Here is a 26,264-nt window from a genome sequence, read left to right as displayed (position 1 = left end):
TTGCCACTGCGGTAGATTCCTCCATTCTTCAACGATTTCACAAAATGGGTCAGATCTTAGGGTAACTTCTGAGTAGACAGTGAATTCCATTGCATCTTAACCATCTTTTTCTGTAGCTCGTAATAGTGGCTGTTTATACCAGTGCTGGAGAGCTTGCTCCAGTAGAGTCTTTCCAGATGATCAGGGTTTTTTTTATTTTATTTTAATGAATTAATTTTTCTTTACAATTGTTCACAGTATAAACAATAACAAAACAATACGCCATCTCACCCACAACTTTTCCCATGTGCTAATGAGAAGCGTATAACCAAAAGGGGGAAAGGAATAAGAAGCAATAAAGTCGGTATGAAGAGGCAGAAAAAGAGAAAAGAGATAAAGAAGGAGAGATGAAGAGAGAAAGGACTAAGAGGTAGGGCAGTGGAGAACAAATGGGGTGGAAGTACATGAGATTTAGTACAGAAGCAAATCCAGAAAATTCTGGCTTTTTTTTTTTTAAGTGATTTTCAGGAGTCTCCGATTATGAGACATTGTCCTACTGCAGTAAATTCTCATTTGTTGCGTTCAGTCCAGACACATTCACTAAGGTGCTTATTGTTTCTATACATTATATATCTTTATATAGGACATTACACTTTGCAAGGTATAAAAGGAGAAGTCCGTGCACTGTGGAATTTACAATCTAAAACTTCTGTTGGATTGTATTTTCCCATTTTGCACCTGGGAAAATCTAGTCTTACTTCAGGTAGAATGTCGGTTATGATGGTTGTTGTCCTGGGGAAGGTGGTTGTCTGTTTAAGTTACATTGTGATACATATCCATGAAAGATAAGTCATACAAGTGGCGTGAATTCTGCTCAATATATGAGAAATTGTATGGTGCATGTTTGGTTGGGTCAAAAGTGACAATGAAGCTAGCTCTCTGGTTTGAACCCACCCTTCGTTTGAAGGCTTATTTTCATCAGTTTGATGGGATACTGACAAACTGGATGTGACCTCATAGTGTGTGCATCATGACCTTCATAAAATACACAATAACTTTCGCACAAATTTCCACCTTTTTAACATATGAATCCATGCTGCTGCTGTTTTATTATGTCATCACTGTGCATGGAACTTTAGAATAACAATCCAAAGGCAACCCTTCATCAAGGAGCTTACAGTCCAAATCAAACCAAATTCAATAATAATAATAATAATAATAATTTTTATTATTTATACACCACCCATCTGTTTTGGTTTCCCTAGGCACTCTGGGCAGCTTCCAGCAAAATAAAAATAATAAAATGTCAAACATTAAAAGCTTCCTGATACAGGGCTGTCTTCAGATATCTTCAAAAAGTCAGAGAGTTCTTTATTTCCTTGACATCTGATGGGAGGGCGTTCCACAGGGAGGGCGCCACCACCAAGAAGGCCTGCTGCCTGGTTCTCTGTAACTTCACTTCTTGCTGTGATGGAACCGCCAGAAGGCCCTCGGAGCTGGACCTCAGTGTCCAGGCCGAATGATGGGGGTGGAGATGCTCCTTCAGGTATACTGGGCTGAGGACCAGTAACTGAATAGGTGGAGGAGAGGGAGGCAGAGTTAATAATAAATGAATACGAACCAGTGCATTCAAGCTACAAGAAAGGATATTCTCACTAAACATCAGGATGAACTTTCTGACAGTAAGAGCTGTTCAATAGTGGAACGGTTTCCCTTGGGAGGTTGTGACCTCTCCTTCCTTGGAGGCTTTGAAGCAGAGGTTGGATGGCCATCTGTCATGGATGCTTTAGTTGAGATTCCTGCATTGCAGGAGGTTGAACTAGCATGGTAAGAACAATACTTGAAGAGCTTTTGACTCCCTTCACTTGCTTCTTCCTCCCCTCTCCTCTAGTGCAGCCAGTTCGGAAGCTTTTGCTACTGGTTTGCGCTAAGCACAGTTTAGTGGCTTCAGGCCAGTTGCGTAATCCATACCTCAAGGTAGCTTGTTTCAAACAGTGCCTAGTTAAGATTAAGTACAGTTTGTCACGTCTGGACATAACAAGCCGTGGTTAATGTAAACCTGAAGCAAAAGCTTATTATGCATTCCTCCTTGTGGCCATGGTGAAGAGGGAATGCAGGGTCTGAGACTTGGCATCACAATACTGAGACACAGTTTAGTGTGTCCAGACTGGGCCATTGAGATATGAAAAAGAGATAGTAGATAAAGTGAAGGGGTGTAGATCTTTAACACAATGAATTTATGTTACTGCACAGGGAGGGGTTACAGTTCAGTGGTAGAGCCTGTACTTAGCATCCAGAAGATTTATTCTATTGCAATTTATTGTAAAATAAATAAACCTGCTGTCCTCGCTTCAACGGTGATGCTTTAAAGCAGCTCACAAAACAAAATAACAATGATCCAGTAATGAAAAACTAATAAATTAAAACAACAACAGCATTTAAGCACACCCACACCCTCCAAAGAGAGCCAGACTTTAAACACATGGTAATCTAAGCAACAGTAAAATCATAAAAACTTGGGGTTGAAAAAACATCTTCAGATGCTTGCAGAACACAAACAAAGAAGAGAGTTGCCTATATGATGCACTGCATTGCTCCCAAACGCATCTCAGAAGGCAGTGACATGGACATGAGGAACCCATTAGTTGATCTGAAAAGATGGGAGGGTTCACATGAGAGGAAACAGCCCTTCAAGTAGCTTGGTTCCAAACCAGTATGGGTTTTTGAGGTAATAGCCACCACCTTGAATAGCACTGAGAAACAGACCAGGAGCTAGCACAGCTGGATTCAGTAAGGATCCGAGATCCAATCCTTGCAGGGCCCTGGCGTCAGTGGTTGGCATGGTCAGGTATCTGCTGAAGACCCAAACTTCAGCAGAAGGCCCACTGTGACAAGGGCTCCTCTTCACCATGGCAACCTGCTTGATCACCTTGGCCTAGACAGTGGCGGTGGGAATAGTAAGGAGAAGGAGGAGCAACAGAATCGACTGCCTGCTTGCTGATGGTCTCTCTTCCTAGCAAATAAGCAGGTGATAGCAATGATGAGAAAGACGAGCAACAAGGAGGTGACTCCATGAGGGAGGCAGGCCTGTCTGGATGGTGTGTTGCTGAAGGGCACACAAGAACCAGGAGCCGTCTCCCACTGTTCCTTTGGGCATCACAGCCAGTTGGAATACGCAGTACTATTTTATCTATTTAATGACTTGCAGGCTGTTCTTCAGGCAAAACAACAACAACAAAACTTCCCATAGTGTTGGCAAACTATCCACAAACAGTACCAGGATAGATAGAGCAGTTGTCTTGAGTCCATAGGAGAGAGCTTTCTATGTTCCCATGTTCATGGTCTGAATGACGGGAGAGGTAGATGACTTTAAGTTCTGGAAACAAAGGAGTTGGCTAGTGGAGGCAAGAGCTGTTTTCCATGGTTTGTAACACCCCACCCCACCCCACCCCACCGACTTAGTATATGGGCCTTGCAATGATGAATTCAACGTTTCTCCTATAGATACTTTATTCCGACAGCATTTATTTGGCATAACATAGACGCGTGGAGTCTCTCCCATATAGGAGATGTAGCAAGCCAGTGTGCTACCCTGTTTGCTCACTTCTTCTAAGACAAACATGCAGCAATAATGGAGAGAGTAAAACTAAGAATAGATAAGGAAAGAGTAACTCAATAAAGCACACAGAAGCAGGGGACGTATGCATTTTGCATTCCTTCACTTCCTACTCTGCCGGTCGTGTGCTGTTAGTTTTTTGGACTGATCTTATTTGCTGAACAAGTTGTGCCAGTTTTAAGTGGGGGGAATCGACCTAGTATCATGGCTTCCTGTAGTTACTGCTGTAATCTGCAGCACTTAGAGAATACGTTAATATCAAAGCACACACTAAACATTTATGACAGTAGTTGGTCAAGTTTTGTTTGAAATAAAACATCATCTTTCCCCCACCCACCATTGGAGAGGAGGTTATTAGCCCCTTATTGTCTCATTCAGTGCAGAAAACAGAAGAAATCAGGTGACATTTGAAGCATGCTGCGATGAAGAGGGTTGTTTTACGGGTAGTCAAAATTAGAAGAAGCTGATTTGCATGGGATTTGTAAGGAAGGTGATAGTGAGGACTCCAGTGATAAGAATTGTGCAGTTTTCCTTTAGCATTAGAGGTTGGTCTGAGAGGGAAAGTTTCGCCAAATTCTCAATCCCATCTTTTCACTTTCCAGACCTCTCTCTACATTTGCCTTGCTTAGTTTATTTTTAAGTTGCTTTCTTCTGTTGTTAGAAATTTGTTTCTTTCTCTGAGCAAGGGTGTTTTCCCCCCAGCTCTTTTTGTAAAACTAAATATGGATCACATCATCATCATCATCATTTTAATTCGGAATGTCTTTAGTTCGGATTTGAAGCAAAACTAGAATGAATAAAATATTTTGTTGTTGTTGTTGCCATTATAATAAGACTTTACCAAAAGTTGGGGGAATGAATCAACTATTTTTTAAAAAAACACACACCCATGACTATAAAATGTCAATGTTCAAATCAACTTAAAAACAACACTCATACTTGGAAAAATATCTAGGGAAAAAAGAAAAGAAAAGAAATCTTGCAGCTTTGGCCTGGACGATGGCATAGCACCTTTGCTGTTCAGAATTGGCATGGACAGGGAGCTGTTAAGAGAATGGTCTTAGATGCTGAAACTGCGGGAAACGGAGCTTTTGAGCAGTTTTGCAATTTACAGTAAACATTCTGCATTCCTGGCTGCCTGGGGATGTTTGGAGGCTGAAACATAAAACCTGCCATTGATAATACATCCTATTACTATTTCTGCATGGTGTTTTCTATTTGCAGCCTGATCCTGAGTCTAACTGTCCTGACTGTTACACTAGCTTAGTGTCACGATCCATGACTTCTCATCTCATCTTAGACACATATATGCAGATTTTAGTCTATTAAGCCTACAGTCCTGTACCCACTCCAATGAACTCAGTGGGGCTCACTTCTGAACATAGACATAGACTGTTAGTTGTGCAAGCAAGATTGTCCCATGACCACGACTCTTTTTGAGCTTCAGAAATTGCAGGAGCATTCGCAAGACAGTTGTTCCCTATTATAAATTGACCTCTTTGTCTTTCTTTCTAATGCTAGTTCAGTTTTCTGACAGGCTTTGAATTCTATATAAAGCAGTCATAGGGAACAGACTTTTGCAAGATGGGCCCACTCCCTAAAATATTGCTTTTAAATATCTACAGACGTCTCTGTTGCCATGTCCTTTTTTGCCTCCAAGGAGAGGCTTCTGCCTGCTGAATTGGATTCTCCCACTGAAACATGTTTAGTGTCTGTTTAATTAGAAGCTGGAAGGGAGTTGCAAAATTCACAGGCTTGTGGTGCATGGATCAAAACCAACACATTGCTCCTTTTTCTGATTAACTTGCTATGAATCCTTAAAAAAAAATAAAGGGGAAAAAACCATATAAAAAGTTGGAAGTAGTTCTGAGGTTTTAACTTTGATGAAGACAACTAAACCTAGAAATGTTTACAGACATCCACACTAATAGGTAGGAAGGACACACATATTTTTGTGCACCCGGACTAGTAAAGTACAAGGCATCCAGTTTTTTCTCATTTATATCCCATTGCCCATATGCCTAGCAAATATCACTGATGTAGAAAAATGAATCTGTTGCTATCCCTTCCTCCCCAAACACATTATACCTTGGGGCTTTCCATTGGTGGCTCTGCCATTTTTGAAATTTTGTACAGATGTGAGGGTTCTGAAGGTAACCCAATATTCATTTACCCACAATAGCTGCTCTCCCCATTCCAGTGAAGGAAGCAGATTTGCACATCCTCCAGATTTCCTTCCTCCATTGCAGTGAATGTAGCATCCCATATGGACATAGCTGAACATATGAAGTTGAGTTACGCCAAGGCAGACCATTGGCTCATCTAGCATAGTATTGGCCAGGGAGCTTTATGTGTGCATTGGAGAGCTGGGGATTGGGGTAAGAGAATTTGGAGATTATTGAACTTGATGTGGCATTGAACTGTGTTGCAGATGGTGTGTTACTAGCTGAGTTGATTAGAATCATAGGAAGCAACCTTAGACCATTGGTTCTGTATTGTCTACAGTGACTGGCTGGATTTCAGATAGGGGACATTCCCAACCCTACCTGGAAATGATCTAACCTGGGACCATGTGTATGCATGAACTGCTACTGAGCTATGGCATTTCCCCTGGACCAGTTCTTTGGGTCAATGGTTGCATCCATACCTATGTGCATGGGGACATTCTTATACAGTGGTGGCAAGCACCTACTTGGCCTGGACATGGCGACAAGCCAAGGCCCCCATCTCCTCTCCCCAGTGGCTTCTTCCTCACTTCTTCCTTACATTGCCTGGTCTGACTATAACATTTATATGTCACATTTTTGCCAATGCGTTCAGGACAGAATACAGTGTAAAACACTGGTGTACGATCTGAACAGAGATCACACAAAGTAGAAAAGATACAGAAAGGAAAGGAGAAAATAAGTGAATTCAGATACGGTATCCTAGAGAAAAACAACTCTATTTTTTTTTTTTTTAGTCTCTGGTCTGTCTGCTGTGTGTTTTTGTAGCATCCTCCCGGGGGGGGGGGCAGATTTGGTCCCGATTCCTGTTCTAGCTGCTGATTCATATTCTTTGCAAATGAAAAATGCAACAGAAAATAGACTTATGCAAGTGGGGAAAATGAGGAGTAGCTTTTCATGTGGGGTGGGGACTTTGTTTTTAGTTTCCACTACAAAACAGATTTTTTTTTTACCAATATAGACCTTTTCTCAGAGCTCAATGAAGCCCATATTAAAAAAATGAATTTTGCCTTAGATATTAAGAAGCAGTAAAAGAAAATGAAAAAGATTCTGAATACAAAAGATGGAAAGAAACCACAAATTCTGCATATTTAAAAAACAGCGAGTGGCCATTGACATGCATGATTAATGGAGAAGGTGGTGGAAGTTCAAGCTTCACTGAGGAACACACAGAGGCCCGAGCTCTCAGAGTTTAAAACAATATATCTCAAATACAAGGAGCTTGGCTGCATTAGTCATTAAGGTGTTCTAAAAATTACTGAGCGATCTTGTAAAGTTAACATCAGTTTGTCTGTACCGCCTTCTGTTCACTGAATTCTTTAGCCAGCCTGGTGTGTTCTTGCCATTGTTTTAAAGGTAAAAGGATTACCTGTACGTAAAACAAGGGGCTTGAACTTAGTATGTGTGTTTAATATATACACATATATTAATATATAATTTTTCTCCTCTTCAATTATATCCTTATATTCATTTTTGTGTGTGTGGCGTTTATACTCCCAAGTCAGCCAATGAGAATCCCTAGATCAGACCACCCTCGCTGTGAAAAAAAAGGGAAAAGAAAAGAAAAGAGCCTGATACAATTAATACAGTCTGTCTAGAAAGCAGCATTATTTCAGAAACGTTTATGTTAATGATATGGTATGTGTTCTGCACATTTCATACTCAAACAAGAAGCAAGCTTTTGTTTCATTCCAGACTGGGTTTTATTAAAACTGGAGGATCAATGGGAAAACAAAACAGTAATCAGAGCGGGGAATGTAAACTCATCCAGTTTGAAAAAAGAAAGAAAGCCGCGCCTCTTAACAGTGCGATCCTGTGCGCATCTACTCAGATATAAGTCCAGTTGAGTTCAGTGGCATTGTAAAGGTAAAGGGATCCCTGACCGTTAGGTCTAGTCGCGGATGACTCTGGGGTTGCGGTGCTCATCTCGCTTTACTGACCGAGAGAGCCGGTGTACAGCTTCCGGGTCATGTGGCCAGCATGACTGAGCCGCTTCTGGCGAACCAGAGCAGCGCACGGAAACGCCATTTAGCTTCCTGCTGGAGCGGTACCTATTTATCTACTTGCACTTTGACGTGCTTTTTGAACTGCTAGGTTGGCAGGAGCAGGGGCAGAGCAACGGGAGCTCACCCCGTTGCCGGGATTTGAACCGCCGACCTTCTGATCGGCAAGTCCTAGGCTCCCAGGTAAATGCTTATAAGATTGCAGGCTTAAACTTCGCAAAGCTGTAGGAGAACGCCACAGGTCTTGCACCACTTCTCGCATCATGCCCAGTTGGATAGCAAAGCACACACCAAAATCAGGTTTAAAAACACGCTGCCCCAGTCCTCCCACTTTGCCCAGTGCCCTAGCCCTTGCATGAGGAAATGGTGAGAGGAAACTGGGCTGCTCATGTGCATGTGTCAGAGAAAGAGAGAGAGAGAGGTAACTACAGCGATCTATATTGACGCTACATATAAAAAATACAATATTGGGAAAATGTGGCTTTCACCAGGGTGGAAATTGCTAAAGTTTGTGCTTGGGAGAAACTGCCCTATTAGCTGGCATTACTTAATATTTATTGATTTGAATAAAATATTTACAGCATCTAGCAGAATGGCATTTGTGCATGATAGTTACTTTAAAGCAAATATGCTTTACAAAAAAAACCCCCTGACTCAAACGTTATGTACAGAGTGTTGCATCTCTCAGTTTATTATAGGAAAGCAACCAGGAAAATATGGCTGAGTGTGTGATTGTGTTTTATATTTTTAGGCAACGATTGTAGATAGGAGCGTTTCAGAAACTACGTGGAGAAACAAAACGAGAGCACTGTAAATATTCGGAGAAAGCTAAGAATCCATTTGGGTGTGGGTTTTCTCTTCCACCCACAGCCCCTGGTGCTATTAATCTAAGTTAAGGACTGCCTTTGTTCTAAAGAGACATTCAAATCGATGTAACTCGGTAAATCCTCATCATGTAGAGTTAAGAAGCAGCAGGGGTAACAGTATTTAAAGATGTTTAAAAGTGCATTCTTGCCACTTCTAAGCACCCAGTCCTTGTGCGCGCTGTGTGTGTGTGTGTGTGTGTGTGTGTGTGTGTGTGTGTGTGTGAAATTGCAATATTAGCAGGTGGAAATAGATGGTATAATCTAAACACAAAGGGACCTAAGGTAACCAAGGATGTAGGAGAGACAATGGCTCCAACACTTAGAGAGTTAACTGGATTTTATTCTAATACCCAAGCCCAAGAGCCTGAACTCTTCAAACACTCCAAATGTAGAGCTAAATCAAAGAATTCTGTTTCAAATCCGTACAAGATGTTGCTGTTCTCCCTCCCCACCCCTCCTCTGACAGGAGAAACATTTGGAAGTGTAGTTTCTTTCTTTCCCTTTCCTTCCTTCTTTCTTTTCTTTTCTTTTCTTTTCTTTTCTTTTTTTAATAGCTATCTTAAAAAGGAGTTTGGATGTTTAGCACAGCTGGTGCTCATTACATTATGCACTATCAATAAAATAGCATGTGTAATTAATTTTTAATGCGGTGCTCTATGCAGCGCTTTAAAGCAGTTACTGTATGGGGAGAGCTGACACTGGTCACCGGCGTCAGAAATATTAAAAGAGAAGGCTAGATTTTTGCATTTTTCAGAAGGTGTGGAAAAGAGACAGTAGCTGTCATCAGCTCGCTGTTCCTGGCCAAGCATAATCACTTGGAATGCCTCTGTGTGTGTGTGTGTGTGTGTGTGTGTTTGGAAAAAAGAAAGTTGCTTAAATAATAACCCAAGCCAGCGTGACACAATAGATGCAAGTTTTGCTCGGATGTGCAGGGCTGGCCGGAGAAATTTTATTGCTGGAGGTCAACGGTGAGATGGCAGCCCCCGCCCTCCCAGTTCCACATAGAGAAGCCAACTGGGTAGCCAGTTATTTCAGCAAAGAGGATTGGATCCCTCCACCATACCTGAAAGCAGCAGGTTAGCTTGTGGGGTGCAGGATAGGCCTTTCAGAGCACACACAGTTCTGGTAATGGCTAGAGCAGGCACCCCCAACCTGCGACCCTCCAGATGTTTCGACCTACAACTCCCATGATCCCTAGCTAACAGGTCAGGGATGATGGGAATTGTAGTCCAAAACATCTGGAGGGCCGAAGGTTGGGGATGCCTGGGCTAGAGGGACTGTGACTTTTTTGTATTGGATCAGATTGTCATTATTAATGTTTGATGTTTTATTATGTTTTTATGTGTTGCAACCCAGCCAGGTGGGTAGGCCAATAATAATAATAATAATAATACAGTCATATCTCATGTTATGTTTGCTTCAGGTTGTGCATTTTCAGGTTGCGTCCCACAGCGACCCAGAAGTACCGGAAGGGGTACTTCTTCCGGGTATCGCCGCTCACGCATGCGCAGACACGTAAAATGACGTCACACGCATGCACAGAAGCTGCGAATCGCGACCTGCACATCCGCAGATGCAGGTTGCATTCTTTTCAGGTTGCAAACGGGCCTCTGGAACAGATCCCGTTCGCACCCAGGGGTACCACTGTAATAATAATAATAATAATAATAATAATAATAATAATAATAATAAATAATAGGAAGTGACCTGGGTAATTGCCACTGCTGCCCCCCTCTCCACATATTCACCACTGAATGTGGCTGTCATACTCTGCCCCCCCCCCTGTGGATGCGGGGAACCTAGGTTCATATCCCTACTCAGTTGTAATGCTGGCTTGGTGACATCTCACACTTGTTCTGAAAGACCACTTGGAGACCCTTGGAAATGAATGTAATGAGGCTTCTGGATACAGATGGTAACAGATTAATTGGCCTGGCTTTTAAAAAAACTGGTTCAGGCTCTGCTAAGGGAAGGTTTGGCTTAGGAAACTCTCAAAAGAGGTAAATAAAGCGCTGGATTGAGAAGAAAGTTAGTGCCCCCGCTACACACACCACTGTCTGACCGATCTGAATTAAACCCCATTCACAGCTTGTAAATATCAAGCAAGGGAAACCTCTGGGGAAAGGCAAATTCGGTTGCAAGTCTAAAAGAAAACAAAAGGGAAAGAAGCTGGGTTCTATCCAGGAAAATTGTGCAGAAATAATACAAGCCTTTGCCTTTTCTTGTGGCTTTTGGTTGGTTACACTCAAAATAAATACCAAAACTTCTTCGCTTCATATTTGGGGAGTGACACTAATTTGGAAGACCGAAGGCCAAAAGGAATGGAACAAGGCCTACATCCTTTGCTCTGATAATTGACCAAATCATAAACAAATCTATTTACACATTGGGGTCCCCCGCCCCAGCCATCTATGTGTCGTGAATCGTAGTAGATGCCAGACTTTCCTGGAGACGAAAACCAAAGGGGATTGCTAGGATTTAAATTAAAAAATGGGGAAGGGGGGGGGGGTAATATGTCAGCAGGACTTTTTTTTTTCTAGAAGGGCTACTATTCCTTTTATAAAAGTTGCATAGGAAGCAGAAAATGCACCAGGTGTGGCATTTCTTACCGTGGTTCTACATTGGTGGGGGAAATGTACACCTGATATACGTATAGGTTTCTCCTCCCTGTTAAAAGTACAGAAGTCCTCTCAGGCTATGGAGTTGCCATTAGAGACAGGGGAGAGTTTTCATTCAAGTTTGCTTTTGCACTTTCCAAAACAGAACAAGAACTGAAACACAGCCGTCTTTCAAACTTTGCACATTTCTGAATTTTAGCAATGCATTCACACAGCCAAGTAATTGCATAATAGTAGAGAAAACACCATCTAAAAATGTGTTCTATTACAGGAAATTGCTTTGCTGATGTGGGAACTACGTGGTTACATTTCTCGGAGGAGCTCAGTTGGCAGGCCAGGGGCCGCTACTGAAAAGGCTTTGTTCCTTGCTGCAAATACCTTTACCCCCCCATATTGAAGGGGAAAGGGACCATCCAAATTTGTGAGTGGATGGCATCACATAGGGAGGGATGCTTTAAAAATATATATGGGCCTTAATGGTTGCAATACCTCGTTCATTGGGGCTTGTTCTTGGGTAATCTGCACAAAAGCCCAAGCTGCATGTCTTTAAATATGGGTCTGCCCCACGTCCCATGTAGTGTGGGTGTGTGGGATCTGATTTCAGCAGCAAAAAGGGGAGGGGGTCCTAGACTGACCCTTGTCCTGGTCTCTTTCCTCCTCTCTAGTCTTCACCAGGAAGGAAAGTATTTCTGGGGAAATGCTTAGCAGTGTCCAACTGGATGCCCCCTTTGCTCTTGCAGTTGGGCTCCCCACTTTTTCAGCCATCACCATGAGCAGTTTGGGCTTTAGTGGGAATTGTAAAATCGAGTAAACCTTTTTTTGGATCGGGCTTTGGCAGATATAGGAAGTGGTAGGAAAAAATGCTGAAGCATATTTTCTAGCCAGTAGCCGGAGCAGGCGAACACGTAGGTAAGATGTGGTACATTTCCTTATTCAGAAACCGGGCAGGGATTTCCATCTTTCGCAGCAGCATCACCTTAGCAACAGGGTGAACTACCATGGATGATTTGTGTTGTAAAATCAGCCACGCTAACTTACTCCTATAACTCCTCAATTTCGCTAAATGCAGCCAGTCAGCTGAATGTCTCTTTGCAAACACTTCATAAAAAAAGAGAAAGATTAAAAACAGAGAGGAGGAAGGCTTGTGTGAAAGAATAATCTGCTAGGAAATGAACCAACAAATTAGGGAACATGGTGCCTGCATACACTTTCTGGCCTTGTTCTCGGCACTGAGATCCAGCGGTGGGGTTTTTAGACACGCACATATAACAACTCGGTGTTTGCAACTGTTCTCTTATTGCCTCAACAAAATTCCACTTGGTCGTGTGCAACGTATGCCGAGCCATTTGTTTTCATCTGATCACCTGGCATTTAGAGCATGGAGTCCTTCCGATCACTTGAAAATAAGTTGCCTTAAGTTCTCTTCAGGCATTCTTCTGCCTGACTTAAGTAAACACACTGGGGGAGCAGGAGGCGCAGAACACACTGGGGGAGCCTCGCCCCCACCGCTCTCTGCAACTTGGAAGGCAGACTTCTGGAGAAGACAGCCTCTTGCACTCGTGGAGGCTCCACAAGAACAGGAAGCTCCACACTTCAGAAGTCCACCCTCCCAAATTAGCACAACTATCCCCGTGGCCCTTCGCTCACATGCTTACTTAACTTGGAGAGAGGAATGCCCAAAGAGGAAGTGCTTTGCATATGTTGTGTATTCTGTACTCTGCAGGTGGCTGCTTATGACAGTGTGTTGTGCAGGTAGGTGATGCCCTCAGAAGCTCTTCAGAAACCTTTGTAATGTTGTAAGAGCAGAGCTGAAAGAGCGGAGCTTACCTCTCTCGCCCTGACCTAGCCACTGTGATCCACGCGACGGTCACCTCCAGACTGGATTATTGTAACTCGCTCTATGTGGGGCTGCCCTTGAGACTGACCCAGAAACTCCAGCGGGTGCAGAATGCTGCAGCGAGACTCCTTACGGGGTCCTCGCTGCAAGATCACATTCACCTGGTGCTATACCAGCTGCACTGGCTCCCGGTGGAGTACAGGATCAGGTTTAAGGTGCTGGTTTTGACCTTCAAAGCCCTATATGGCCTAGGACCCTCGTACCTACGGGACCGCCTCTCCTGGTATGTCCCACATAGAAACTTACGGTCTTCAAATAAAAACATCTTGAAGGTCCCAGGCCACAGAGAGGTTAGGCTGGCCTCAACTAGAGCCAGGGCTTTTTCGGCTGTGGCTCCGATCAGGTGGAACACTCTGTCACAAGAGACTAGGGCCCTGAGGGACTTGACATCTTTCCGCAGGGCCTGCAAGACAGAGCTGTTCTGCCAGGCCTTTGGCCAGGGCACAGCCTGACTCCCTCCTTCGGCAATCTTTGCAGAGCTCTGGCACAATGGTTGCCATTGGTTTGATTTGAATTAATTTTATAATGAATGATTTTAGAGTGTTGTGTTGTGTTGTACTGTTGTACTGTTTTATTGTTGTTAGCTGCCCTGAGCCTGGCTTCGGCTGGGGAGGGCGGGATATAAATAAAATTTATTATTATTATTATTATTATTATTATTATTATTATTATTATTTAATTATTTTATTTATTTATTTATTTATTTATTTATTATTAATGTGTCCTGCACTGTCAGAACTTAATTCTTCCCCATGGCTCTTCACGGAGAATGGGAGGTCTGCGTATAGCTGCCTTCACCAAGCTGGTGCCCTCCAGATGTTTTTTTTAAATAACATTTTACTGATTTTCCAAAAATAACAAAAATAAAAAACAACAATGCCAAAACAAAACAAATTGACTTCCCTCTAACCCCTTCCTTGGTTCTATTGTTTATCCAGATACTGAACATTCATTGTTAAATTTGTAACATATTTAAATCACCTATTATCCATTCATAATGCTTAAAGTGTAGCAAGTCAATAGAAAGTTGCTAATACTACACACCAGACTACGCCAAGTTGGTGCCCTCCAGATGTTTGGGGCCACAACTGCCGGCAACCTGTTAGCTTGGATGTTGCCATTCAAAACATCTGGAAGGCACCAATTTGGAGAAGTCTGGTATGTAGTATTAGCAACTTTCTACTGGCTTGCTACACTTTAAGCAGCAGCCCCTCGCATGGTGAATGCTTTCGTCCTAACATGGAGATGGCAATGGGGAAAGTGGCGTCAAGTGGTAACAGGAGACAGGACAATAAAATAAAAGTTGGCAGCTCTGTACCATAAGAACACGAGAAGAGCCCAACTGGAATGAGTCAGGGTTCTTCTCCTATTCTTACCAATCTTTGCTTGGCCAAAATATTTTAGGCTAGATCTTTATATATGTGTGTTTCTTTCTGTGTGTGAGCACATGCTTAGGTCACTGTGCTAATATTTAGCCTGAGGAATCTAGGTAAAACCCCGTATTTTGGCCCAGAAAGACATCTTGTTCTCCTCTTGTAGTTCACAAGATGTGCTGAGCACATTTTTTTTACATTAATTCTCACAGTTTGTCGTGGGTAGCAGCTAAACCCAAGAAGTTCTCTGCAGCGTACACAGATTCTGTGGCTGGCATTCATGGTCTTCAACATGGGCAAATTGATTCTTTCAAGGCTGAAAAACTGGAAAACCACTGGTTTCATTGGGTTCCTTGCATTGCAGCATCCAGTGAAGTGTAAATAAATTATCCCAGCAGCTGGTTTGAATGAGTGTTTCTTTGTATATGTTGTGCTTTTGTAGTATTTTCTTTTGGTTGTGTAGGATGAATTTTTCATCAGTGGATGAAAGAGGATCACCTAGTGCCCAGTTTATTACCTTTTAGGTGTTGGATTAAGACATTTTTATTCTCCCAGTCGTTGTAATGCTCTGTCCTTTTAAAATACTGCATACTGCCAATACTATTTAAAATGCTGGGAGTTTTTTGTTTTTTTTAACTTAGCTTGCGTATTGTGCTAATTATGTTATTTATTACTTTTAATGGGTTTATTGTGTTTTTCATTGTTTTGTTTCAAATCGTGCTGTAAATTGTCCTAGGATTAATATTGTGCAGGATGATAAATGAATACCATGAATGAATGAATGAATGAATGAATGAATGAAATATTGGAAAATAAATACCTTCTTTTTATCATTTATTTCTCCACCTCTCTGTTGGGCATCATATTATTCCATATACTAAGTGACTGCAGTCACTAATATAGTTTTCTTTTTCTTTTTCAAACAGTGCCCCCATTTTTTTTCCTTTCCGTCTGAGAATGTAGAATTGTAAAGAATGTTTGATTTAGGACAGTGGGGCTGTGGAGATCAGAGGTTGAAATTAAAGATGTAATGAATCAGTAAGATGTCTATGAGGAATGAAACAAGTCCAAATCTGCCCCAGAGAAGGTTTGCATTTTTAAAAAGAATTCAGCTAGAGAAGTCGGAGGTCTGGGGACTTAAGGAATGAGGTTAATGTAGGTGTGAGTAGTTGAAATGACAAGAGCATTTGGAAAGTTTCCATAAATCTGCACTTTAAACAATTCTATTCCACTTTGTGGGAATTGTGATAGAGAAGGTCCAGACTGATCTATTTTTGAATCAGATACCTGCTTTGCAACAATCAGTCCTGCTACTTTGTTCAGGAACCATCTATTTTTTTAATAAAAGATGTAAAAAAAAACAAACAAAATTGACCCCATTCCCCTGGTTTTGTTATAGTTTATTAGTCTACACCACTCTGAATTTTGAAGGCATTGTTTTCTTTGTTCTTTATTTTATATCCTGTGATTTGGGGTTTTCCCCCTTTTTATTGCAAAAGGGAAAAATACATAAAAGACCATAGGAAAAAGATATATGCAGATAGCAATGGCATACATAATACAATATAGTTAAATAAGAATCTTGATACAAAAATATAATATGATGATTCTTGTAACTAGTATTCTGACCAATCTGGACTCAAATATCCTATTCCAAGTTGTTACCATCTAAGCTAAACACAGCTCACCAGCAACAAAAATGTCACATTTTTCTTGCATTCCTGGTACTGCCAAAGTGAGAGAGAAGGGGGAGGGTTTTTCATTTTTGTTTTTTTAAGCGGGGCGGATTTTCATGCATCTGGCGGGCTGGAAATAATATGTTTTTGAGTTGGTAGGTCACTACTTGTGAAAAGTCTTATTTAAAACATTGAGCTATTTGTGCCCAAATAATAGCTATTATGACGGTGGTTAGATTGTTTTGTTTTTATCCCAGAATCTAGTATATTCATAATACCTATAAAAAGGCTTTCTAATTGTTAGAACTTTTTATATTCTCTCCACCCTCCTACAAGATAGACTGGGATAAGAGACAGTCACCTCTAAAGAGACCCAGTGATCTTCAAGGCAGTCTTCAGCTTAGACCTTCCATGGTCAAAACCAGCAATCATTCAGTTCAGTCGCTCTGCCTGGCTTCTTGAAAGTTACAGTCAATCCCTCTTCAAGCAATTAAGGCAGAGATGGCTCTCATTGTTTGTACGAAAATCACGTTGTGTTATGCAGTTGTACATACAGGGTCCCATCGCTTATAACCAGAGATAACTTTTATTATCAAGTGCAGTACTTTTCACTGGAGTCACATTACACATTCAGCTAAGAAATCAAGTGATGTATACACATGCACTCTTGTCAGTCACATCATCAGGTGTTCCCCAAAGGCAGAATATGCTGGCTGGGGCTGATGGGATTTGTGATCTCCAGCTGTTTTTGGACTATACCGGGGCAGGGCAGCCATGACAGTTTCCGGCCGCTAACACAACAGTATTGTGGCACCCTAAAGACTAACAGGTTATTATGGCATAGGTTTTTGTGGCCTGAAGTCGACAGGTCACAATACTTCTCCCTCGTTCTCTTTTTGTAAATATACCTGCCGGCAAAGGACAATAACACTTCATGCATTGAAATAAGAGCTGAATGTGTTTACTTGGCAAATCAGATGAGACCAGGATCTCTCAGACCCTCCCATTTGCTACTCAAGCATGTACACTGATTGGGATATACTTATTTTTTAATAATGACAACAGCACCAGTAATGAGTAATAATAACAGGGGTTTCTCTTTCTAACCACAAGGGCCCCCAACAACGTATACAATGCCAAAACATACAAAATATAAAAGAAAACAATGATTCGGATTTTTAAACGGTCACTTCAGATGGAACAAAATCATTAGTAAACAAAATTGGAAACCTATCAAAAGCCATGTGAAATGGTTTTTTTTACAGCCTTTCAAAATTCATAGAACGTTGGGGCCAGCAATTGGGGGATGCTACAGCAGGGCCACTGAGGACTGTCATAATTTTTGTACAGGCTATATAATAAATGGGCTATAATATATTTATGTGTCCTGCTCTCAGCCTTTGAAGGGCCCCTACCCAGAGGCCCCGGAATAGTAGCAGAAACCTTTGCGGTTCTCTTGCTCCTCTGCTGCTTACCAGCAGTAATCACTGGATCCTGTCTAGTTTCGGGGCTGGTTGGTGGAACTGCTTTTCAATCAGTTTCTCCCTGCCTAAATGAAGTCCATTAAATGGTCTGTTCCCTTTCGGTGTGGCAACCCAGTCCCCTTCACCTGCCGACACAACTTGGTCTACGTATCCTGCCCTAAGGATCCTCTAGGAATCCTACCCTACTAGCATCATGCCTTTTCCAATGACTGTCTTTTTTTACGGGGGGCACTTTATCTGAAGGGCTGTCTGGTTGAAGTTCTGCTTATATGTAAAGAACCCTATACATAAAGAAATGGAAGGCATTGGCCTTAAAGTTGCCCATCGGCTGAGGAAGCCTAGTGGTTGCCTGGTCAAAGGCTCCCTTTCTACTGTGAGGTCTATTGTATTTCTATTTAATTATAGGAATTATTCCTGAAGTTGTGTGTGTGTCTGTGTGCAGCATCCTATCTGAATCTTATGCAAATTTGTGTCCTCCTCTGCCCCCATTTTTTTGATGTGTAAATGGCCCCACTTATTTACAACCACCCCATCAGTATATCCTTATGGAACACATGAGGACCACATGAGCTCAATATTGTCTACTCTGATTGGCAGTCGCTCCCTAGTGCATCAGGCGGGAGTCTCTCCCAGCCCTACCTGGAGATGCTGGGGTTTGAACCTGGGACATTCTGCATGCAAAGCAGATGTTCTTCCGCTGAGTTATGACCCTTCCTCGTTGGTGATTTCTTTCATCTCAATAAAGTTGGCTATTCCTTTCATTTCAGTAAAGTACCTCCTCAGGCGGCCTGTTTGGTCAGTTCCAATAAATCGCATGGATTATTTTTAGCCTAATATTTGTTGGACTCCTGAGCAAAATTGTTTTGATTGTAATTGTAATTGTAAAAGGAGAAAGAAAATAAAATAAATGGAAGTGTTGGCTGGCTGGAAACACAGCTCTCCTCAGCAGAGAGAGAGAGAGAGAGAGAGAGAGAGAGAGAGAGAGAGAGAGATGCTTACTGTGCCAGCGCAAGCTATTATAGCAAGATCTTTTAAAAAATAAAATAAGGGCACTGTCCTTTTAAATCTGATCTCTCAAACTTTACTGGATATTTTACAGAGCCTGGTTTCATTTATAGTGGAGCCAGACTTGCTGTGTGAGGCGTTCGCATGCTGGAATTAGTCTTAAGCTTGCTTCTGTGGCGTTGCCAAATTCCATGTTTGTGTTTTATTTAGAATTCTTTTCACGGCCAGTCGAATCTGTTCAGGCATACACAGGCGGTGTTGCACCCCACAGAGAAAATAAGCAAGCTTGCGTTTTCTTTGGCATAGGCCTTGGCCACAAAAGACTGCGGTCTAAAAAACATTTTTTTTCCTTAAAAAAAAAAAGCTATTTTAACCCATAACAGATGTATAAAGTAGGCACAAGCATGCCAGTTTCCTTAGTTTTAATTAAAAAATAATTATGGCTTTAATGGGATGCTAGTGACAAATTTGGATGAATGGTGGGTGACAGTATCTCCAGGCTCCCTTCAAGTTTATAAATTAGTGTATTTCTCTTGGCTGATGAAACAGATGAAATTAAGAAAAGGGAGCAGTCATATATTTCCCCCCCCCTGCTCCAAAGACACACTTATTAAAGATAAAGTAAAATATACTGAAATAATAGAACACCATTGGCCTGAAGCATAATTGGGTTGGGGTTGAACTTTGCTTCTGCAAGACACCTGCAAAGGCATCCTTTGTGATTTTGCAGTAGCCACTCTGCCAAATCTTTGTGGTTTACAGCACCAGATAGCTTTATTTATAGCCACATAGTCAGCAGGAGCGTTTCATTCACAGAATTCTTAAAAATAGGAACTCATACCTGCACTGCTATTACCATTGCTAGTAGAACTGCTACTTTTATGACCTCATGGGCTGACTACTATGAAACATTCTGTGTAGGGTTCCCCATGACTTGGGAGGGGGAATTCAGATAACTTCGTCCATGCATATTTTTTTTTTTGGGGGGGCTATTCCTTACCACCACTTACGACCACCCTGTAAGTGAAGGTCCCCTCATGAATCTGTGTGGAACATCTCATCAGGAATGGTCATCAGGATTTCCCCTTTCACAAATACACACGCAGCTTGTGTATTTTAGCTTGTTGTTAGTGTGTTGGGGTGTGACTAGCCCATGCGGCATGGCAACGTGTCTCATGTGCTGTTGACATGTCAGAAGGAACACATTGCACCAGTGTTCCTGCTATCTCCTGCTTGCAGTCGAAGGTGCCTTTTCCTTCAACTTGCCTGACATGCTAAGGCTTTGGGAGCACAGGAAGCTGCCAGTATGAGTCATAACATTGGGTCATCTAGTTCATTACTGATTGACAGCGACTCTTTTAGCGTTTCAGATAGGATTTTCTCCCAGTCCTACCTGGAGATGCTGGGGATTGACCCAGGTACCTTCTGAATGCAAACCAATTACTCTGCCACTGAGGTATCTGCAGCCAATCCCTGGAAAAAAACCAGTTGTGCCAACTATGTGATAGATACTTGACTGATCACCGGGTTGGCGAAACTCCTTGCACTGTGGTTCTCAAGCGTCCGACAGCCAGCTGGCTGTTGGGTGCTTGGGAAGCACTTTGACAGGTGGGTGGTACAATGTACTTGCCCATCATCTGATGTCATCATGTGGCACTATCCTTAGGGTGACGCTGTCTTTTCTAAGATAGCATCGGCCAAGAGTAGATGTTTTCAAACTGTTCCCAAGAGCCGTTTGAAAAGCCTTAGGGGTTCTTCAGTGATAAACTGAATTATGGCAGGGAAACTTATCTGACGTTACTAATCTTCCCTGGAAACATACAACTGCAGGGGTCTGTTGGGTCCATGCAGGGCGATGGTTAGGCCAAACAGGTCTGGTTGGTAATCTATATGTGCTGAGAATACGCCCTATAGAACAGTGGCTCCCAACTGGTAGTCCATGGACCTCAGGGGGGTCTGTGGCACATACCCATCAACTGTCTGGTACATCCCATTTTAGGGGGCCATGATCTCATGTAAGCATGGTGCCCCAAAACGCCCAAGATGGCGGCTGGACTGCGGTGCTCCAAAATGTGCGTTTCTGGGCGCCGTCCTCTCTTGCGGGTCGTGTGACTTGCACGGGACTGCAGCCTGGTTATGAGCTGGGACATGTTGGAGGGTATGGTGGCACCATTCACGTAACCAAAACTACCACAGAGATACCAACATTTTCAGAAGTAGGGGGTCCATGGCTTGGTTTTTGCGAAACGGGGTGTCGCAGTGGGAACCAGTGCCCTAGAACTTACGCAAGACTTTTGTGTGGCATGCAGGGATTCCTTGGCAAACCAACGGGTGAGAGGGCTAATTGCTTCTTGTAGGAATGTTGAGAAACACTGTGGGCTTAGGAGCCTGCGCACAATGTAAGCATTCAGCAAGCACATTCGCTCTCCTTCCTCCCCCCCTCACTGTAAAAGGGAACGGCAGAGGAGGTTGGGTACAACTTAAATCCTTTTTTTTTACTTCAAGTGGCGAAAAGGGTATAGCTAGTCCTCATTACCATGGTGACCAACTGGAAGAAGAAGCCACCTAAGTTCTAAGACGCTCGAATCCAAGCCAAAATGCTGGATGCCTGCTGAGAAAAAGGACAGTTTGTAGTGATTAGCAAACTTTCTGTGCGGAATATCAGAGAATCGGTTTGACCGATGTCAATGTGCTGCTCTGATGTCTGGCTGGAATATGCCAAACATCTGGGTTTTCCTGCTGGGAACGTTCTAAGCAGGAGAGATGAGTGTTCGAAACATGCCCTTGTGGGTGGATTGGGGAAGGCTATTCTGCTTTGCATTACGCGTGAGTCACGCTATCTTCAGTGCTACCATTCTTATGAGTAAGCCACAGGCTCTGGCTTCTGTGGTCGAGGTCTTTCTGGCCCAGCTATGACAGTTTAGTGTTGCAATCTTCCCATGACATGAGCAAACTTACTGGGGTTCACGGGTTTCAGATCATGTTGGCGGAAAGCTATTACTATTAGAGCAGGTGCGCATTTATGTCGTGTTTCTATTTTCTTTTCTTTTTGTCTTCCAAGTAATTTTCAGCCTTTAAATTGGCTCTTGATGGAAATGACTCTCCATTTGGCATTCAAGCTTAATTCCACTTTTGATGAAATCAATTAAACTCAGGCCCCTGATTTCAACGAGTATCAGAATTGCAGGCCTCTCTCTTTTGCTGCTGCCATGTTACCCGGTGACAGTAGCCAGCCACGTCAAAGCAAGGAAAACCCAGCATTGTCTCAAATAAAACTTTTACTGTAGGAGTTCGTTAGAGCGTCGTTTCCCAATTAGTTCTTTCCTCTTCAGTTCTGAACAGCACCCTTTTTCTGTTTGCTGGCACCCACTATATCCATTGCCTGCAATCATGCCAATCCATTTGCCCCTAAATGCTGAATTATGTACATTTAGCTATACACAACAAGGAGAGAGAAAATTTGTTTTGCTTGTGAACAGTGCAATTCTGAAAGCACAGTTCCAAATACCATGAGTCCTACAAACACAGATACGTTCCTGAGATTTTTTTGATTTTTTTATTTTTGAAGGGAAACATTGCATTGGTGTTAATCTGTTTAACTACACCTTATTACTAAATATCAGTCCAGTAGGCTTTCTACAAAGAGCCCCTCTTCCCACTGATTGGAAGTGATTAGCCTTTGAAAGCATCACCTGAATGTTTCAATACTCTTAAAGTTCAATTAACTTTCTTTCTTTCTTTCTACATACATACATACATACCACGAAAGCCTGTTGCTTCCCTGCTCCTGGACTTCCTGGTTTTTATTTTTTTTAAAAAAAAAAAGTGGGGGAAAGATAGAGGCTAATTTGATTTGTTCTGATATGTCTCACATATCTAATTGCTGCTGTTGAGAATGATTAATGTCCAGCTGAAGAGTTTCCACATCTATAAATGAAAATTGAAAACAGATGTTACTTTGATGAAAGTGTCTTCCAGCCCTCATCAGCAGTGGCTGACAGCGCAGGCTGCTGAGATATAGCTATCTGTCAATAGATAGATATTTGGTGCCAGATACAGTTCGTACACACACTGACAGAGAGCCAAGGCAACAATTAATGATAATTTCATCCAGTGAGTTCTCTCTCCCTGCCACCACCAAAAAACCCTCCCCCCCACTCTGTATTTTTTCTTGGGGGGGGGGATGTGAGCACTAATGCCTGGCTCAGCATTTTGCTAAAAAGATGTAATAGCTTAAAAATAACTTTAGACTTTTTGTCTAGTGCTTATCTGCCAAGATCTCTTGTTTAGCGCTCAGTCGTTCAGTTAGTTATCCTGGTCACCTGTTGATGGTTATATAGAGAGCTGCATGGATCATGACAACTTGGGTGAGAAGGATAATCTAAGTAGCCCTACCCCCGGTGGGATGCTGGGCTTTGATACTGATGGTGTATAAAAAAGAACTACAAAACAACACACCATCCTGGATATCTTCCCGCAAAGAAGTATGGTCCTTGTCTTCTGAATCAAGCCTTATGGCTTGATTTAATTTGCTCTCTCAAAAACTTCCTATCTGCTCCTGTTGCCTGGTGCTTGTTTATGCAACAGCCATTTCTCAAATTCGTTTTAGGTCCCCACTGTTGCAGAGAGAAAAACGTGAACATGCTGTCCCACGGTATAAAAACAGGAAACATTTGTAAATCCTGTTGGAAAAAACTAAGCACATCCTTAACATTCTCACACTGAAATGGAGGGCAATTAGAAATACGTAACTTTTGGTCAGATTGTGCCCGCTGCCTGGCTGTTCTGCAGACTTTACTAAGGATGAAGTGCCTGAAAATTATGTTAGGATATCCCATCATTCTCTTTTGCTTTCTAGAAAAGAAGTCGCGTTTCTCCCTGGGGTAGAAAGAGGCAACCTGGGAAAGGCTGACAACATTCTCGTTAAAAATTTAAAGCCTAGATGCACATATTGTACATTTATAAGAAGTGCATATTCCTGTTCGTCCTGCTCTTTAAAAGGGGGCCAGAGAGCATGATTTGCCTTGCTCATGGCGAACAAGTTGCCTCACTTGTGCCTTAGGCAGAAGCTGCCATTTCGCAAACCAGCATGGACTATCCAAATGGGGGTAGCCACTGAGTCAATTGTATGCAGAACCACATTTTTTAAAAATGTGTTTTTTCTAGGGCTATTTGACCCACCTGCCATTAGCAGAGAAAAAGCAACTATAAGTACAACAGAAGCATGCATCTTTTATCAGTTCTGGTCGATACGTTAATATGGCAGGGACTTGGAAGTCAGATGAAACAAGCTTAGTATGCTTGCCATGGGAGTCAAATTTACCATGAACAGTTGTTGCTCCACATTCCCGGTGGTAGACTGCATGTAGGAAAGCCATGTGGGGAGCTGTTCCTCAGATGACAGTTTGGGGCTAGGTTGATTTGGAGTAGCTCCCTGTGAGCCAGAAATGGGAAGTATTTAATGGACAAGAAATAATAGAATACAAAAAAAAATGTACTAATTATTGCGGGCCATCGTTCGTTGGGGCCATTGTAGCTTTTCTTCCCTGTTCTGCCATCGTTGGGGCTATCATAGCTTTTCTTCCCTGTTCTGCATCACTGGTGGCCAGCAGTGAGGGTGGATGAACTCATAGAGGCATAGAAATGTAGAGCTGGAAGGCACTATGAGGGTCATCTAGTCCAACCCCCTGCAATGCAGGACTCTCTTGCCCAATGAGATTGAGAGTCTCGTGCTCTACTGATTGAGCTAATGCTAGCCTCAAATAATTAAGTGAATTGGACTAAATAATACAGCCAGAGACTGGGAAATTCAGCACAGTAACTCTAGACCCAGTTACAAGGCCAGCACTTTGCTACACCTGGGAAGATTTTTCAAGAAAAGGGTCCATTATTCCCAGGTAACCTTGCAGGTGGCAGGCATAGGGATAACACATACTTTGGGCCATGGGTGGGAAAGCTGTAGGTGGTTCAGGTTATTATAACATTCTTTCCCAATATCTCTTTTTACCAGTATGTATGTTTTCCCAGAAAGCTGTTTTGGGGGGATATATATATATATATATATATATATATATAACACAAACACACACATTTGTATGTATATATCCCAACTTTTAACCCTTACATTGATGTCCAACAGGGCTGAAATACCTGGGTTTTAAAGATATAATTCATGGTAAATCTTGTAGCATGATTTCAAAAAACAAACATAGGTGTTTCTGAACTAAAGGTTGGATAATGAAGCTTTTCACTCTTTTATTAGGGTTTTGTTATTGTTGTTGTTTTCAACGCGGGGAGAAATAGTTCATTGGAATCCCCCCTTTTAGATCTCAAAAATAAATAAATAAATGTCATCATAACTTGCACTTCAGCAAGCCCTCCCTTTCCAAAGCATATAGTAATCCTTGACTTTGTCTGACGACTCGCCTATCGGTCTGGGGGGCATTTTGGTAGGCTTGAGAGAGGGCCAAGAATGAAGAAACACTATATCCTTGAGAGGCAGCCCACAGGGCAGGCAACAAGATCAGACTAGCTGCCTTCCTCTGTAGAGCCAAGGCAGAGGAAAATCCTCTCTTTTAGCATGATGTCATTGCATCCAGTGAGTGGGAGCTGTTGATACCTGCATCGGAATCTTTCTAGGGCGTATCTCATCATGTTGCTTGGGGGGCGGGATGTTGAAGAACGCTAAACGAGCAATGTTGAAATGCAAACTTAGAGAGAGGCTTGATGGAGTGGGTGGAAAAATCTGCTTGATTTCTGACCAACAGCTTGTAGGAAGGAGCATGGATTCAGATCCGTACTCCTCCACAGCTCATCTTGCTTTCAGTCATACAGAGGTACATTCGTTCACTGAGTGCTAGGGATGGAGTGGGGTGTGTGTGTGATCATTTCTCAGACCTACTTATATCTCTTGATTAGCTTATTTATTTTTACATACTATTTGACTACTGATATGAACAGGTAATACTGGGGTTATGTATCGGCTATGCATGCCAAAGATGCTTTGCTTTAAATAATTGGTGTATGTGTGCATTTGCCATGCTTTTTTTCTTTGAAAAAAATGTTTAGGGGTACTCTCATTTTCCTGCTCATATTGAAATACTGCCCCTCAATGAAGCCAAGCTTAGATTCACAAAACGTTTAGGGGTATGCATATCCCTGCATCCCCCCACCCAGAAAAAAGCACTGTGTATTTGTGTGTGTGTGTGTGCACGCGCTTGCGTGTGTTTAAACACTTTCTCCAGTGTTAACAACATTGCAATACTTTTTTATGTGGTACATAAAAAAGGGAAAACAACCACAGCAAATCAAAAAAATTATTCATATTTGCAATTAATATGTCTAAGATCTTGCTGAATCTTGCCCTCCAACTGAGGTGTCTGCCTACCTTTCTGAAGTGGAATTGGAGTAGGCTGGTGCTTTTAGAATTCCCCTCATACTTTCTATACAGCTGTTTTCGCCCTCTTTTCAGTTGGCAGCGGTGAGATGAAGGCTATGCCTCTCTGATGGAAGTGCTGTTGGA

At 42.3% G+C, this 26,264-nt stretch overlaps 1 protein-coding gene across 11 annotated transcripts in view; it reads left to right on the top strand.

The window, feature by feature from the left end:
* The window catches only part of BCL11B (BCL11 transcription factor B), a 163,459-nt gene that overhangs the window by 78,179 nt on the left and 59,016 nt on the right, over positions 1-26,264 (top strand). The gene's annotated exons all lie outside the window — the stretch shown is intronic.

This window comes from Podarcis filfolensis, assembly GCF_964270895.1.
Source record: "Podarcis filfolensis genome assembly, chromosome: 1".
NCBI classification, from domain to species: domain Eukaryota; kingdom Metazoa; phylum Chordata; class Lepidosauria; order Squamata; family Lacertidae; genus Podarcis; species Podarcis filfolensis.
The sequence above is the reverse complement of the archived record's forward strand: the minus strand, read 5'-3'. Positions and strand labels throughout refer to the sequence as shown.